The sequence below is a fragment of the Oryzias latipes genome, chromosome 7 (genome assembly GCF_053564925.1).
Source record: "Oryzias latipes strain Hd-rR chromosome 7, Olatipes_Hd-rR_3.1".
Classification (NCBI taxonomy): Eukaryota; Metazoa; Chordata; class Actinopteri; order Beloniformes; family Adrianichthyidae; genus Oryzias; species Oryzias latipes.
In genome coordinates, this window is record NC_136243.1 from 806,533 (window position 1) to 824,597 (window position 18,065).

Genomic DNA, 18,065 nt, shown 5'->3' on the forward strand with positions numbered 1-18,065 from the left:
AACTCCCCAGGAACTTCAAGACAAACATGGAATAAATAACTTCTTGGAATATCAGCAACTTAAAATCTATTATTACTAAAAAATTTAAATACAAAGACATTGATTTAAAGCCACCAGAAGCAGTTGCCTCTTTGATTAATTTTTCAATGAGTAAAAACTTCTCCAAAATATACAAACTTTTATGTAATTTACATAATAATATTCTACTTCCGACAACAAAATGGGATGCATATTTAAGCATCAGCACAGATGAAAGCTTCTGGTCAGAACTTTGTCTAAACACCTTTAAACTGACAAAAAGTCCAAATCTGCAGTTAATCCATATTGAAAATGTTCAATATGTAAGAGAAACATGTAAACATTTGAACATCAATTTTCATGAAAGGAACAAATAAATAAATGAAAAAAAAATCCATTTCAAAACACTTCACAGAATTTACTACACTGGACAGAGAATATTCAAGATGGGTCTCAGTAACTCAGACATTTGCGATCACTGTGATAGTAATCTACCCGACAGTTACATGCATGCACTGTGGTTCTGCACACCTGTCCAGGCTCTCTGGCAGCAGGTATGTGCCGATCTATCAGTATGGTTTAAGGTTTCAATCACGGCTTCACTATCACTTTGTGTGCTTGGTGACATGAGTCCCATCGATATAGAAGAAGGATTAGTATCAATCATTTTCATAACTCTTTGTTTTACGCCCCCAGCTTGGCAAGCTGGGGGCGTAAAACAATTAGAGCACCTAATTATTGATAAAAGATTCATAACTCCCCAGGAACTTCAAGACAAACATGGAATAAATAACTTCTTGGAATATCAGCAACTTAAAATCTATTATTACTAAAAGTTTTAAATGCAGAGACAATGATTTAAAGCTACCACAGTTAGTTACTTCTCTGATCAATTTTTCAATGAATAAAACTCTCTCCAAAATATATAAACTTTTATGTAATTTAGATAATAATATTTCAATTCCGACAACAAAATGGGATGCAGATTTGAGCATCAGCACAGATCAAAGCTTCTGGTCAGAACTTTGTCTAAACACCTTTAAACTGACAAAAAGTCCAAACTTGCAGCTAATCCATTTCAAAACTCTTCACAGAATTTACTACACTGGACAGAGGATGTTCAAGATGGGTCTCAGTTACTCAGACATTTGCGAGCACTGTGACAGTAATCTACCCGACAGTTACATGCACGCACTGTGGTTCTGCATACCTGTCCAGGCTCTCTGGCAGCAGGTATGTGCCGATCTATCAGTCTGGCTTAAGGTTTCAATCACAGCTTCACTGTCACATTGTGTGCTTGGTGACATGAGTGCCATCGATATAGAAGGAGGATTAGTATCTATCATTGTCATAACTCAACAAAAACAAAAAAATATAAATATAAGTCAACACAGAAATCTGCTGTTTGATCATATCAGCTTGGAAAAAATGTCAGCCCAAAGTTTAATTATATTTGAAAGAATTCAGTCTCTCTGGTCTCCCATTGCTAACTCCATGACTCAGAGGGTGGGGAGCCTGGTCGTCACTGCTGCTCACCTTTCTGCTGTGGTTCGGGGTGGGGGTCGGCGGGGATTCCATTGGTCGGGGGGTTGGGTCCGGTGCCTGGGTGGGGTGGGCTGGGGGCGCTGGGCGGTCTTCTGGGCTTGGGTGCAGGGGGGGGAGGTTGAATGATGGTCTGTCTAGCCGGGGGGTTGGTCTTTCTGCCTGTGCTGGGGTGGGTTGGCGGGGGGCCCTGCTCGGGGGGGAGATCCAGCGGCGATGGATGGGCTGCCGTTCTATACCTGGGGCTGGGATCAACCCTTTCCTGGCTCTGGGGGGGGTGGGGCAACACCTTTGGGACCCCCGGACGCTCATGTTGTCATCCACTGGGGCTGCGGGGTCTGGGGTGGGGTGGGGGGGTGTCGGGGCTTGTCGGCCCTGTCATGTGGGGGGGGGGGCTTTCTAGGGGGGGGTTACTATCGGTACGGGACCTTGGGAGTTTGACGGGTTGGGGTGTCCGCTGAGGCAATCGGCGGTTGCCCCGGCCGGTTGGCTGCCCTGGTCCTGTCGAGGCCAGACCAGAGCTCTCCCAGGGCCGGCGCCTGGGGGTCGGGGCCTGGAATTGCTCCGGGGGGGGGTGGGGCTTTCTGGCTCCTCTCTCTCTGTGTGGGGTGGGTGGTTCTGGGCCTGGGGTGTCGGCGCCTCGGGGGGTGGGACCCCTGGGCTGGGGGGGACCTGGGCCCCATGGTGGGGGGGGCTGGGGGGGGGCTGTTTGACCACCGGGGGACAGTCTACCAGCTGTCCCCAACTTACCCCCTTCCTCATATAATCTCATATTAGGGTGAGGGGGTGGGGGGTTTAGCCTGCGATGCACCTGGGGAAGGGAGCTACTTGGCAGTGGTCCCCCTCCCGTGGTTGCCGTATGGAGTGGGCCCCCCCTCTCTCGGTTTTATTTGCAACTTATACATGTAGGGGCGTTGGTAGGGGGGGTGCTTGGACATCAATGCCAGTAAGCAGGTGTGCACACACCCTCACAAACACACACACACATGCATTTTGCAAGGAAGGTGGGACCTTGGACCATCTGTCCCCTACCCCATCCCCGGTAGGGGGTACTGGACCCTTGGCAGCGGCGGCCGTGTCCCCTCTGTGCTGGTTTCCTGGGCCCTCTCTCCACGCAGGGAGGGGGATCCCTGAGCTTTCTGGCAAGGCCAGACACCTGAGCCGGGGGTGTCCGTGTCCCTTTTGGGGTGGGTTCTGGTCCTTGCCAGCAGGTGCTGGGCCTCGCCAAATTTCCAACTGTGGCCAAGCCTGGTCGGCCCATGTTTACAACACCCCTTGTGGGCCCCCCTTTTCCCCGGGGTGCCCCCCTCCTGGGCGGGGCGGCTGGCCCCTGCCTTGTTCCCTTCTGGACCAACCGTGGGCCGGGTGGGTGGCTGCCTGTAGCGCGAAGCGGGTCTCCCTTGGAGGGTCCTGGCTCGTACCTGGGGTAGGGGCGGGGGGATGCCCAGAACTCCTGGGTGGTGATGAGGTGCTCGTCTGGGGCTGTGGGCACCCTTTTCGGGTGGGGCCCAGCGTTGGGCCCTCCTGGCGCGGCGGGGGGGCTTCTCTCCTGGTTGGGCTGGGTCAGTGCTCTCTTTCCCCCCATGCCTCCCTGCTCTCTGGCTCTGGGGGCCCCGTGGCGGTCCTGCTGGCCCTGGCCTGGGTGGCAGAAGTGGTCGCCCGGTGGGCGGTTGTTCTCTGCCTTCAGCCCGGCGGGGGGTCTTGGTGTGGGGGTGGCTGGGGACTCTCCCTCCTTCTTTTCACATTCCACTATCCATTTTAGAAGAACATAAACACTCACTTAAGCACAGGTGTTAGCTCACCTTTGCACTAATAGTATGCATGTGTGAACACTATCTGTATTGTGTACATGTTGACATGCGGACATTTTTGCAGCTAGCAGGTGTGTTGATAACATTTGAGTGTGTGTGTGGACAGGCCCCGCCCTTTTTGTACTACATTTGAACCTTACCGTAATGATAAACAACCAGTAAACTTGCTGCTCTATGCTGCTTCATGGTCTTATCCCCCCCTTGTTTTTATAACATTTGGGTGTGTGTGTGGACAGGCCCTGCCCTTTGAGATTTAAAATCTTTGGTGGTTAAATTGTTGGTTCTGTGCATGTTGAAATTGACAGACTAATTATTTGAAGGATCCAAACACAGGAACAGTCACAGGCTGTCACACAACAGTAGAGGACTGTTGTCGTAATGGAAGCTCCGACGTGATCCTTGATGAGTGTATCTCCGACGGGGATCATATAAGATATCAGGATGCTGGAGTATAGTGACAGGATAATCCAGGTGAGTAAAATCCACACAAGATCGAGAGTAATCCCCATTGTTGGTTGTTGGTACCATGACAAAGGTGGATAAAGGTGGAAAGATTTCATGTAATCCGTGAACACCAGTGAGGTTCACAAATCATTGAGGAAAAAGGTTCAGAGCACTGTCTAGTGGGTCTAGATGACCCAACTCCCAATGTTAAAGTGCCTAGGATAGCACAAGGGTTACAAATAAAACTTACTTACTTACTAACATGGATTTTATGCTCCCATCTATCTGCCAACTTGTGCTTGCCCCTGATGTTAACAATGGAAACAAGAAGTCGGTCTCCTACAAGGAGTCTGGTGGCCCTAACCTGTTTGTCAAATCTGATCTTGTTTCTGTCTCTAGACTTCCATGCACTCTCACTGGCCAATGAAGAGCTCTCTTAAAGACGCTGTCTGAGGCTTTTGACATACTCTGAGTGTGTCTGCACTCCACTATCAGGACTTATCCCAAGGACAAAGTCTACATGAAGCCGTTAGTTCGTAAGGTGAATAGCCAGTTGTATCGTTTTGTGTACAGTTATAGGCATGGACCAATGGTTTAACAAAATCTCTCCAGTGGTTTTTTCTTTGTCCTCTAAAGTCCCTAACATTCCCAGGAGAGTTCTGTTGAAACGCTCCACTGGGTTTCCTCGAGGATGGTATGGAGTTGTGCAGACCTTATTTGCTCCTATGACTGAACAGAGTTCTTTAATGGTTCTGGACTCAAAATCCCAACCTTGATCGCTCAACAGATGACTAGGGAACCCATAGTGAACTATAGAGTTCTCCCACAAAACCTTGGCAATGTTTTTTGCCTTTTGGTCTCCGGTCGGTACAGCCACTGCGAACTTAGTAAAGTGGTCTGTGGTCACCAGTATGTTACGTGTATCATGACTGTCTGGTTTTAAGGACAAGTGGTCCATGCAAATGAGCTCAAGAGGGTACATTTAAGTGACACTTGCCATTAGAGCAGCTTTCTGAAAAACAGCCTTCCCTCGGAAGCAGCGTTCACACTTCTGACACTTTTCTTCAATGTCTTTAGCCATTCCAGTAAAAAAGACTTTGAGCAAGATGTAATGCACGCTCTCAGCCCCCAGGTGGCCAATCTCATCATGTATGACCTGTAGAGCTCTCTGACTAAATGGTTTGGGAAGCATCAGCTGAAAAACAGTTCTTCCATGATCAACCCACTGGCAGTACAGTACACCACCCCTCAGCCCCAGCTTATGCCACTGTCGCAGCAGGAGCTTCACTTCAGGGTGTTCTAGCCGGATCTCCCTGGGAGTCGGCTTTGTTGACTTTTCCAAAAGACAAATAACAGGACCAATGAGTGGGTCACCACTTTGAGCATCACACCAATTTATCAGCGCCATTGATGGCAGAATTTGTTGCCCAAAAGAATCAGGTACTGATGACGCATCATTTCCAAATGACTCTGCAATGAGGGTGTCAGGAAAATAATCGTTCATGCCAACTACCACATAACGCTGGCATATAGCTGAGAGGATGTCACGAGAAATGCTGGCTCCAGCTACATCCATGAGTCGTCTTTTTAGGTTTTCTATTCTCTCTCTCTCTCTTCAACGAAGACCTCATCTTCACATGGAGAGGCTTGGGGTCGCCTAGACAACCCGTCAGCATTGCCATTCACCTGACCTGCCCTATACTTGATGTCAAAACTGTAAGTGGAGAGGGCAGCTAACCATCTATGACCAGCAGCATCCAACTTAGCTGATGTCCAAACATATGTGAGAGGATTGTTGTCTGTTAAAACAGTGAACATGCAGCCGGATAATTAGTCATAAAACTTTTCACAGACTGCCCACTTAAGAGCCAAAAACTCCCACTTATGTGTCGGATAGTTTTGTTAATTTTTTGACTATCCTCTGCTGGCATAAGCAATGACTCTGAGTCTCCCTTCTTGCTCCTGAAAAAGAGCAGCACCCAACCCTTGCCTACAGGCATCAAGATGTAGGGCATCGCCGGATTGGCAAAGGCGAGGATCGGAGCAGATGTTAATCTTTCAATCAGCGCCTGAAAGGCACTGTCACATCCAGGAGTCCACTCATCGCCAAAGAAAACTTTTGAGTTAAGATCACCTCCCACACTAAGCCGTTTGTATATTTTGCCTCTTTTCCGTGCCTGTTAGTTGGTTCAACAGTTTGGCTATCTTCGAAAACCCTTCAACGAAACGCCGATAGTATCCTGCGAAGTCTAAAAAACACTTCAGCTCTTTCCTGTTTAAAGGACAAGGCCAAGTCTTCAGAGCAGAAAGCTTATCAGGATCTGTATGGACCCCCTGGGCATCCACTACATGACCCAAGCACTTGACTGATGTTCTGAAAAAATGACACTTCTTGGGAGACAACTTCAACCCATAGTCTCTTAATCGAGTGAGGACTTTCATAAGTCGAACTTCATGTTCCTCCAATGTCTCAGAGAGAATGATTAAATTGAAGAAAGAAGAAAGACAAGTACCTCATTCAAATGCAAATCACCAACACACTTTTCCATGAGGCATTGGAACGTACTTGCTGCATTAGTTACACCCTGGGGCATTTGTTTAAATTCACAGAAACCCAGAGGGCACACAAATGCTGTTTTGTGCTTATCCTTTTCAGCAATTTCAATCTGATAATATCCAGACTTCAGCTCCATCACTGAAAACCACTTTGTTCCATTTAAAGCAGTGAAAGTCTCCTCAATTTTTGGGAGGGCACATGCATCTTTAAAAATTGTGCTATCCTAGGCACTTTAACATTGGGAATTGGGTCACCTAGACCCACCACAGTGCGCTGAACCTTTTTTCTTCAATGAATTGTGAACCTCACTGGTGTCCATAATTACATGAAATATTTCCACCTTTATCCACCTTTGTCATGGTAGGGAGAACAAGTCAATGCAAGGGTGGGGTCATCTAAGATAGCACAAGGGTTAACAGTGCGTGCGTTCAACTTTCTATAGTCAACACAAAGTTGGATTGCTCCGTTCTTTTTCCGTACAACTACGATGGGAGAAGCAAATGGGGTCTCAGACTCTCTGATAATCCCTGAATCAAGTAGTTCTCTCAGATGCTGCTTTACAGCTTCCCTGTCAGATGGGTAAATGGGTCTTGATCTTTCTTTAAATGGGGTTTCAATTTGCAACCTAATGTGATGTTTGACTGCAGTGGTGTGTCCACGAGTCAGGTCGTCCATTGCAAAAAGCTGAGAATTGCTGTTCAGTTTCTCTGTGATGCATACTTTCCACTGTTCAGAGACAGGAGAATCCTTTAAGCTAACCTTAAGCTGACTAGGAAATGACTCAAGGGTTCTTCTAGGAGCATACTTATCAGAGTCAAGTGGTGTGACACATTGTGGATGAAGTGTTACATCGTGTTTGCTCATGTTACACAGAACAATGGAAACTAGCTTTGCATGGAACATTTACCAGGGCAGGTTCGAGAAGCACACTGCCTGGCAGCGAATAACATTCATGTGGCTCAAGTACAAAGCCAGCATGCAGCAGAGCTTTTCCCTCTCTAACAATGCAGGTAGTACAAGGCTCTGTTGAGCAGGGATGGTGAGAGGTTTCCACCCTCGCAGTTTAACAGAGTGTGAGCACTTATTGGTCTCTCGAACCCGGGCCACATGCTGGAAAAGCTGAGCATTGCCACCGTTTTCAGTAGCTCGAAAAAAAGATTTTAAACCATCTCGCCCCATATTAGGTTTATAAAGTCTGTCAAGGACATTGGTGCCAATCAAGAGGGGAATCTTACTGTTGAGATGATGTTCCGGAACCACCAGCACCAGAGCCATCAATTCTTCCTTTCTTCCTGTTACAATCTGAGGAAAAGAGATGCACGCTTCAAATTCAAGAAGAGCCAGAATATGCTGAAAAGTAACAGCAGACAGATACTTTTTATGAAAGGATTTAGAAATGAATGGATTCACAAAGAACACCTTCAATAAAAACTGACACTACACAACGAGGACCAACAAGTCCTGGAGGTAAGGGTGGAATAACATGATAACTCACCCCACTGCTTTCTGGTGTGATAACGTTACAGTCAGCTACTGTGGGACTGTTAAAGTTTGAACTCTCAGCCTCTGCGTGTCCCGCAGCAGAAGCCGTCATTAGTTTAAAGGTGACTAGGAGTGATTTTCCTGATGTCTGAGACTATTTTCCCTGGTCATGGTCATTTCTGGCGCCGCCCGGAGTGGCAGCCTGTTACAGCAGCTCCCTCTCTGTCGTGTGTTTTCTGACTATTATTACTACTTTTTGCTACTCCTTTTGTACATATATAATTCTTCTCTTTCACTACGTCAGTAAAAGTACACAACCATGGATGTGCAATTTGCGAGACTAGTTTTTTGGCTATTTTTTCTCGTTGGACTGCTTCTATTGACATCGGGGGACCAGACAGCCGCGGCTCCGTTGTTTACACACGTAAACAGCTGCTCGCGTACCACAACACCGGGCTACACTACGTGGACAGACCAGACATCCCCGCCGAGATCAGGAGGAAAAGAAGAAGAGGACGTAGAGCAGGACTTAGGCACCGAGAGAGGAGAGGTCGGTATTAAACATGCCTGCCGTCTGTTGTTATGGGCAACATGAGATCTCTCCCTAACAAGCTGGAGGAGCTAACGGCGCTAACTCGACTACACAGAGAGTATCGGGAGAGCAGCATCTTGTGCTTCACAAAGACTTGGCTAAATGATCTCTCCTCTGACGTGAGCCTCTCTGACGTGAAACCTGTGAGGAGTTTGCAGTCCACTTCACTACCAAAATAGATGGCATCAGATCATCTATCTTACAGGGGAGGGATCAACATCCCCCTGTTGACCTTTCCACTGTACGTCCTCCCATCAGTGAGAAAACGCTCGACAGTTTTGTCTTGATTGACGCTGCAGCACTCAGAAAAGCGTATATCCTTCAAACGCAGAGGTGGCCTGTGAGCTTCTTCACACTGTGGTGTTTCAGCTGCAGATATCACACCCCCACTCTTTTTTTCTGATATCCGGAGACTTTAATCATACTTCACTTTCCTCCGCAATCCCAAACTTCACCCAGTATGTGACGTGCCACACCAGGAACAATAAGACCCTGGACCTACTGTATGCAAAATATATATGCAAATGTGAAGGATGCCTACAGCTGTTCCCCCCTCCCCCCACTAGGTTGGTCAGATCACAACCTGGTTCACATTTTACCTGTCTATAAACCCGTGATGAAACAGCAACCTGCAACTACAAGATCTGTGAGAAGATGGACAGAAGAGGCCAGTGAGGAGCTGAGGGACTGTTTTGATACCACAGACTGGGAGGAGCTGTGCGAATCGCATGAGGACATCGACAGTCTGATACACTGCATTACAGACTACATAAACTTCTGTGTGGAGAACGCTGTGCCCACCAGGACGGTGCGGTGCTTCCCCAACAATATGGGTGACTCCTGAGCTGAAGACCCTGGTAGGTCAGGGGACAAAGAGGAACTGAGAAGGGTGCAGAAGGAACTTAAAGTGAAGATTAAGGAAGGCAATGAGAATTACAGAGAAAATGTGGAGAATCAACTACAACAAAATAATGTGAAAGAGGTCTGGAGAAGCCTGAAAACCATCTCTGGACTCAACACAGAAAATATGTGCAATCAGGGTGATCAAGACTCGGCAAACAAGCGCAATTCCTTTTTCAATAGATTTGATTCAGCCCCCCCACAACCACCCAGTCAACATCGGACCATTCCAAATCCCCAATATGCTGGTCTCAGCTGCCACCCCCCACCTACTTATCAACTTCTGTGCCATCAAACATCCCCGGGACAACAATCCCCTACTTCGCATTGCATAACTGCCAGCACCCAAAACCCTTCGCATTGCATAACTGCCAGCACCCAAGACCCCCCCCCACCCAGCCTCAACATAACAAAGCATCAGGTGAGAAGAGAGCTTCGGAGGATCAAGACCAGAAAAGCCACAGGTCCAGATGGCATCTGCCCCAGACTGCTCAGGGACTGTGCAGACCAACTCTGCCTGGTGGTAGCGTACATGTTCAACCTGAGCCTCGACATGAGGAGGCTCCCTGTAGTGTGGAAATCCTCCTGCGTGGTCCCAAAACCAAAGACCGCACAGGCAAGGGAGCCCAACAATTTCAGACCTGTGGCTTTAACGTCTCACCTAATAAAGACCCTAGAGAGGCTGATCCTGAATCACCTCCAGCTCCTAGTGAGCCCAGTGCTTGACCCCCTGCAGTTTGCGTACCAACCGGGCATTGGAGCGGATGACGCTGTCATCTACTTGATGCACAGAACCCTGCTACACCTGGAGGAATCTGCAAGTACTGTTAGAATCATGTTCTTCGACTTCTCCAGCGCCTTCAACACCATTCAACCATCACTGCTCAGGAGAAAGCTGGAAGGTGCTGGGTTGACAACCAGCTGACTTCGTGGATTGTTGACTGCCTCACCAACAGACCACAGTATGTGAGGCTCCAGGACTGTGTGTCTGCCCAGGTGGTCTGCAGCATGGGGGCTCCACAAGGGACAGTGCTCTCTCCTTTTCTTTTCACACTGTACACATCAGACTTTCACCATGACTCAAACAGCTGACATATCCAGAAGTTCTCCGATGACACAGCCATCGTTGGACGCGTTGCAGAGGGAAACGATCTGGAATATAAGAAGGTGATCAAGGACTTTGTGGACTGGTGTTAACTCAATCACCTTCATATCAATGCCACCAAAACAAAGGAGATGGTGGTCGACTTCCGGAAAAAGGCTTCTCAGTTTCCTCCAGTGGTCATTCAGGGACTGGACATCGAGAGGGTGGATGTGTATAAGTACCTGGACATTCACATCAACAATAAACTGGACTGGTCAGATACACAAGGGTCCTGCACAATAAGGGCCAGAGTCGCCTCCATCTCCTTAGGAGACTGAGGTTCTTTGGTGTGTGTAGGCCACTCAAGACCTTCTATGAGACTCTTGTTGCATCAGCAACTTTCTATGCTGTGGTCTGCTGGTGTGGAGGAATCAATGAAAGGGACAAAAAGAAGCTGGACAAGCTGGTCAAGAGAGCAAGCTCTGTCCTGGGCTGTCCCCTGGACCAAGTGGACTCTGTAGGTGAGAGGAGGATGCTGACCAAGCTGTCCAGCATCTGAAACAACCCCTCTCACCCCCTGTATGCAACTTTGAGGACTATGAGTGGCTCATTCGGCCAGAGACTGCTGCACCCCAGTGCAAAAAAGAACGTTACCGGAGGTCCTTCATCTCACCAGCAGTCAGACTATTCAACAACACGGTCTAGGCTGTTAAAACCGCTGCTGTTATTTATTGCCTTATTTAATCCGTTATTTATGACCTGTACTTTTACTTCCACCTCGTATTATTACTATTTTTATTCTTACTCATTGCTACTTTGTTTTTCGTACTTTTCCAACTGCTATTTTTTTCTTGTTTTTGGCTGCTGTGAGAAACCTAATTTCCCTCCGGGGATCAATAAAGTCCTATATTATCTTATCTTATCTCTTATCTTATCTTTATCTCAGTTCAGCTTTTTTCTCCTGTACCAGGGATGGGTTGGCATATTGTGAACATCTAACAGCCATGTAGAGTCTCTAGTGACTTGTTATTGGCCTCAGAAAAGGGACTACTTTCTATTCTGGTCCTGTTAGACCTCAGTGCAGCCTCTTTTTTTAACTTGTCCTCATGGAGTTATGAGGAAGGACACTTTCACTGTCCAACTTGTCCTGTCCAACAAAATACGATGTTTTCAAAGGCGTTATAAACGTTCTTGATTTTAATGCTAAGAAGTAAGCTGGACTGTGATATTACAGCTAAACCACCTCCCTTGCTAACCCTTTTCCATGCTTAGATTAATACTCTATTGTATCAATACTGATATGGTAAAAATGTAGATTTTCTATCATTGTCATTACCATTACCATCTGCTATAAGTACCACAGTGAATGCAACTTACTATTATTCATTCATTCATCTTCTTGTTCCATTTATTCCCTTTCGGGATCGCAGGGCTGCCGGAGCCTATCCCGGCTCTTGTGGTCGAAGTCAGGTGGCACGCAGGGTAGAATGTCCACAATCACACACCCATGCACTCTCAAATTCACACCTAGGGACAATTTAGATTAACCAATTCACCTATGAAGCATGTTTTTGGACGGTGGGAGGAAGCCGGATTCCCCGGGAGAACATGCAAACTCCACACAGAAAAGTCCCCCGTTGGTGTTCTGGTTCAGAATCAGAATCAGAATCCTTTAATTCAGCTCCCCCAGCCGGGACTTTAACCGGGGACCTTCTTGCTGTGAAGCAAGAGCGCTAACCACTGCGCCACTGTGCAGCCAACTTACTATTCAAACATTTTAATAGTATGTTAAATGTTAACTTACTATGTACATGTTTGAATTAAATTTCAATATCAATAACAGTTAGCTACTAGTAGGCTGCTAGAAGTTAGAAGCTGGGGAAAGTATGGTGCACAAGAATTCTGTCCTCTATTCCCATCTAGTCCCAGTTGTCCCCCAGTTCCATCTGGATGACGCCCATCTGCTGGACTATTCAAACATGTAGTGGTAGAGTTAGATAAGTTAATTCTTATGACTAAGAGGGCGGCGCGTACGGACGCAGCTGCTCGCAGCTCTTGGATGTGGTATTACTTTTGTGTTTTTTGTGCTGCTTTTTCTGCTCCTCTGTACACTTTTGGACATCTGTTCTACATTGCATCTAACCGTCACGGAAGAGTTTCGCCGCGCACACGGCATTCCCATGGAGATAACGAGACCAGCGGATTCCCCCTGGTTTGTTTTTGGTGCCGGCGGGAGACGGAGGAGAGACAGGAAGCAGAAGCGGGGCTGCTGCTCAGGCCTGCTGGAAAGACTGAGGAAAAACCCCCGTAGGCCTCCTCTTCCAAGTATGTTCCTTGCCAATGCACGATCCCTGTACAACAAAATGGATGAGCTGGAACCACTCATGGAAGGAAACCACTATGTCCGTGACTGCTGTGTGCTGGTTATATCAAAATCCTGGATACACCCGCAGATTCCCGACTCGGCTATCCAGCTAACTAGCCGCGTTGTTCACCGCAGCGACCGGAACAAAGAAGGTTTGGGTAACTACTTTAGCTATTGCACGCTTCCTTTATTAAATTAAACTTATTTAGCAGCATTTAAGGCCAGGATGGCTCTTGCATAAAAGCTGTTTTTTAATCTGTTTGTCCTTGTTTTTATTGCCTTGTATTTTCTGCCTGAAGACAGCAGTTCGAACTGAGAATGTTGAGGGTGTGATGGATCCTGCGGAATGTTTCGAGCCTTTTTTAGGCAGTGGGAAATGTACAGTTCTTCCAGGGATGGGAGAGGGCAGCCGATGATCCTCTGGGCTCTCGTGGTGACTCTCTGGAGAGCTTTCCTGGATGCAGCTGTGCTACTTGCAAACCAGGCACAGACACAGTATGTTAAAATACTCTATATTGACCAACAGTAGAAGGACACTAACAGTTTCTCACTCAGGGTGTTTTTCTTTAGAAGAGTGAGAAAGGACAGTCTCTGCTGGACCTTCTTCACCAGGGAAGTGGTGTTGGCGCCCCAGGTCAGGTCCTGCTCAATGGTGATGCCCAGGAGCTTGAAAGCAGCCACCCTCTCCACACAATATCCACCAATAAACAGTGGCTGAATGTCTGTTTTGTTCCTCATGAAGTCCACCACCAGTTCCTTGGTCTTTGTTGTGTTGACGATTAGATTGTTTTTTCCACACCAGACAACAAGCCATTCCACCTCTTCCCGGTAAGCATACTCATCATTTCCAGAGATAAGCCCCACCACTGTGGGGTCATCAGCAAACTTAATGATGGTATTGCTGGGGTGAGTGGAGGTGCAGTCTTGTGTGTAGAGGGTGTAGAGCAGGGGGCTCAGCACACAGCCCTGTGGGAAGCCGGTACTGACGGTGAGAGCTGTCGACATGTGGGACCCTACTATAACCCTCTGGGGGGGGAGCTGTCAAGAAGTCCAAAATCCAGAGGCATGTGGAGGCGGAGAGTCAGAGGGCCTCTAGTTAGGAAACAAGTCTGTGAGGAAGGATGGTGTTAAAGGCGTAACTGAAATCCACAAATAGAAGCCTCACGTAGCTCCCTGCCTGGCTGCTCCAGATGGGACAATCCAGTGGGGAGAATGGTGGTGATGGCATCTTCTGTGGACCTGTTTGCCCTGTATGAAGGCATGAGGTAATGTGACTACGTACCAGTTTTCTCAAAGCATTTCTTGATAATCGGGGTCAGGGCAACGGGTCTATAGCCTTTAAGGCTTCTGATTGTGGATGTTTTGGGCGAGGGTCAATGGACTGATGTAAGGACCGATTGAAGATCTTGGTAAAGACTCCCACCAGCTGGTCCATGCAGTCCTTCGGCACCCGACCAGTGATGCCATCAGGTCTTACAGCCTTCCTCGGATTCACAGACCTCAGCGTGCGCCTCACTTCATGTTCCTCCACACTGATGGAGGGGCCGTTGTTGGCTGATGCCTGTAATGCAGCTGTCTCTGGTGGCTCCACCTGGAAGTGGGCAAAGAAGAAGTTAAGCTCCTCTGCCAGTGAAAGGTCCCCATCCAGAGCAGCGAGGTTTGGTCTGTAGTTGGTTAGATGTTGCATCCCTTGCCACACCTGCCGTGTGTTGTTTGTGCTGAGGTTGTCCTCAATCCTCTGTTTGTAGTCCAGTTTGGCCTGTCGGATGCCTTTCTTCAGGTTGGCTCTGGCAGAGCTGCACAGGTTAATGTCACCGGACCTGAAAACTGTGTTCCTCTCCCGCAGCAGTCGCTGGACCTCTCTGGTCATCCAGGGTTTTTGGTTTGGATACACTCGGATGCACTTGTCCACAGTGACAGTGCCTGTGCAGTGGTTGAGCACAGGACTGCTGCTGTGTGCTCCTCCAGGTCTGGGTGATCAAAAATCTCAGAATTAGTTCTCTCAAAGCAATCCTGCAGCTGGTGGGAGGCACCTTCGGGCCAAGTCCTTCTTTTGGTAGGAGCCCGTTTTCTGAGGGGGGTGTATGCTGGGGCTAGGAGCAGAGACATGTGGTCTGACTGGCCCAGGTGTGGGAGCTGTATAGCTCTGTAGCCATGTTTCAACAACAACCCTCGGCAGGTGTGGCAGGGACTACAACAGCTGACCAACTTCAGGGGACAGACCAGCACCGAGGCTTACTTCAGCGCTGCACTAGCGGAAGAGCTGACGCGTTCTTCTCACGCTTCAAGATCACACCACTGCAGTCTGAAGTCCCATCACCTCTTCCTCACTCTGCTTCCAGCTGCGAACACCTGACTGTGCAGACACAGGACGTGGCACGGATGTTCAGCAGGGTAAACCCCAGGAAAGCGGCTGGGCCTGATGGAGTTCCTGGGAAGGTTCTGCGGGCCTGCGCCAACCGGCTCTCCCAGGTTTTCAAAAAGATTTTTAACCTGTTGCTAGCTCAAGCTTTCATCCCTGCTTGTCTGAAGGCATCCATCATCATTCCAATACGCAAAAAGTCATCCACAGCCTGCCTCACGGACTACCGTCCAGTTGCACTCACCCCTGTCATCACCAAGTGTCTGGAACGGCTGCTCCTAGGACACATCAAAGACTCCCTTCCTCCAACCTTCGACCCTCACCAGTTTGCTTACAAAGCAAACAGATCAACGGAGGATGCCATATCCATCACCCTCCACACTGCGCTGAGCCACCTGGAACACAGAGACACCTACGCCAGGGTGCTCTTTGTGGACTATAGCTCAGCTTTTAATACGATCATTCCTGACATTCTGTTCAGCAAACTGTCTGACCTTGGACTCCACCCACCCACCTGTACCTGGATCAAGGACTTCCTCACAAACAGATCACAGACTCAGTCCCTACTTCTCCTCCACCCAGATGCTGAGCACAAGCTCCCCACAGGGATGTGTGCTGAGTCCTCTGCTATACACACTGTACACAGAGACCAGCCCACACCAGCAACAACGTAGTGACGTTTGCACACGACACTACTGGGGTGGGGCTGATCTCTGGAGGCGATGATACGGCCTACAGAGACGAAGTCCTGAAACTGTCCAGGTGGTGTCAGGCTAATAACCTCATCCTGAATACCACCAAGACCAAGGAGATTATCCTGGACTTTAGGAAGAACAGAGCAGACCCACCCCCACTCTACATCAACGGAAACTGTGTGGAGAGGGTCCACAGCTTCACCCTCCTGGGCACCACCATCTTGGCTGACCTCACATGGTCTAACAACACCATGGCCGTCAGCAGGAAGGCTCAGCAGCACCTGCACTTCCTGAGAAGGCTTAATAAGAACAATGTGAGCCAGGAGTTTCTGGTAACCTTCTACCGCTCAACCATCGAGAGCATCCTGTCCTACGGCATCACAGTGTGGTTCTCCCACTGCACTGGAGCAGAACGGCAGAGTCTCCAGAGAGTGGTAAAGACAGCGTAGAGGATCATCGGCTGCCCTCTCCCCTCACTGAAGGATATGTATCAGTCACGCTGCCTCAGCAGGGTGACTAGCATCACCACTGACTCCACCCATCCTGCTTTCCCTCTGTTTGATCTGCTATCCTCTGGAAGGAGGTTCAGGTCCATCAGAACCAGGACAAACAGACTGAGGAACAGCTTTTTCCACAGGCAATCACTATACAGATTACACATACTTCCACCAACTACACCCCACTCTGACTTTTTACAAATGCTAAATAACTGACTACAACGTATGTGTGCAATATCTGACTTCTGTGCAATAACCGGATCTCTGTGCAATAACACACAATATTTTTATGCTGCGCTCATGGCAACTTAACTCATTCCATTCTATGTTGTTCATACGTATTTAATATTTAACTGTTTCTGTACATGTAAATTTTTTTGTTTAGAGATGTGAGTTACAGTATTTTTATTTTTTTTATTTTTATCACTCCAAGCCTGCTGCAATTTCATTGTGATTTTCATTCTGATTCTTTTCTAAGAGTTCTGGTATATTGCCTGTCCGTGCTGGGAGAGGAACCCTCCTTTATTTGGACATCCCTACAGTTTCTTCTTTTTTTTTCCGCAGAGTCCATTTTTTAATGAGTTTTTCCTCACAGAGAAGGAGGGTCTAAGGGCAGGGACGCCCAGTTTTATGGAGTCCTATACTGTTCATAATTAAATAAATAAATAATTGGTAACACTTTATATTAAGATTCCTTAACAAGCTTTGTTAACACATTCATAAGCATTATAAATGAATTTATAGGGGGTTAGTAAGACATTTATTAGTACAATGAGTCTAATGAGGTTTATTAAATTACTTAGTTTACACATTTACAAGCATTATTATTAGGATGTTTTTAAGATGCTTATATACATTTATTGGCATTATAGGTGCCTAACAAATTTGTCAGTGTTAATAAACTGATAAAAGATTTATTTAATAGATTAGATTAAATAGATTTATTTAATAAAAGACTTATTAACAACCTTTGATAATAAGTATTATTATTGTTTGGGGTTCTAGTAAGATATTTATTAGCATTATAGATGTCTCACACAAGCCTAAGAATTCATAAGCTTATAAGTTTTAATAACTAACTTAACAAATTAATAGGCTTTATTAATGTGTAAGCTGTTAGTAAGATATTTATTAGCATTATAGATGTCTTGCAAATAACTTTCAGTTATTTGCAAGACATCACAAAGCATAAAGATTGTATAAAGGACTTTATAACATTAAAACAGACTAAACATACACAAATATTTCTGTAGAAGAAATATAATAATTTAATTCAGACAAATTTTCAAAAACAAAACACAACATAGGGACTGGTGTTGGATGACTTTAGCATCATGGCTAATAAGGATAAAGTATTAGCATCTATCCTGAGTGAAACATTCATTGCAAATCCCATCACCAGGAGACAATTCTCTGGATTCAATGCCAACTGCGTTCAACCACTGTTGCCTTGCTTCAAAGTCCACTAGAAAGTTGCACAAGCCAGTAGGCAATAAACCTACAGGAGCCATGGTAAAGCTAACACGCTAACGACCGACCGGTACAGAATCAAAGATGGGCGGGGCTTTTTTTCGTCACCCATGTGAAAGCAAAGTCTAAGAGGCCATTCAATTGGCTGAAAGCAAGTATGCCTGTTTTGCTGATGAGTTTGATTGACAGATTCATTAGCCAAGGGTGATATTGGTTAACCTGCCCATCTTTGATTTCTTTCAGAAT

General features: G+C 47.1%; 1 long non-coding RNA gene across 1 annotated transcript in view; it reads right to left on the reverse strand.

Annotated features, from left to right (window-relative positions):
* Window positions 1-18,065, reverse strand: part of LOC110013478 (uncharacterized) — a 43,893-nt gene that overhangs the window by 12,031 nt on the left and 13,797 nt on the right. Inside the window, exon 2 of the long non-coding RNA XR_002288614.3 lies at window positions 7,608-7,674. This is a non-coding gene — a long non-coding RNA (uncharacterized LOC110013478). The remainder of the gene's footprint in view (window positions 1-7,607; window positions 7,675-18,065) is intronic.